Here is a 593-nt window from a genome sequence, read left to right as displayed (position 1 = left end):
TGATTTGGTTTTTAGTTGACTGAAGTCGAAGACTTTTATGGACTTAAAAATCATAAGGCTGAGAGCTGTAGCCCGTTTCACTAGATGGAGTAACACGACAAAACATAAGATAAGCCTCGGGATGTACGCTAATATTTAGTCTGGCGTAAGTCGTGTTTCATTATAAGAAGCGTATGGCTGGCCGTAAATACTACCATCGGACTAAGTTAAGGCCATACTTACATCATTGATAACAAGCCATTTCATATGCGCACATACACATAAAGAAGATAGATAGATAGATAGATAGATCACATTTTATCCGTTGTCCATCTGTAAACTTTTACATTTTGAACTTTTTCTCTAAAACCACCTCGACAATTTCAATTATATTTAACACAAAGTATATTTACGTTAAGATAAATATAAATTGCAGAAATGAAAGACCAAACTTTATCCAAAGCAGAGAAAACCTCGAAATTGTAGAACAAGGGGGGGGGGGGGTGCATTTTTAAAATCTTCTTCTCAAGAGGTCAACGAAATTTCGCACAAATAATATGAATGGGGTTCAATCAGTTTTTAACTGCTGGTTCGGTAATTCGTATAATGAAAAC

The sequence above is a fragment of the Crassostrea angulata genome, chromosome 8, assembly GCF_025612915.1.
Source record: "Crassostrea angulata isolate pt1a10 chromosome 8, ASM2561291v2, whole genome shotgun sequence".
Taxonomy (NCBI): Eukaryota; Metazoa; Mollusca; class Bivalvia; order Ostreida; family Ostreidae; genus Magallana; species Magallana angulata.
Note: the sequence above shows the minus strand (reverse complement) of the source record.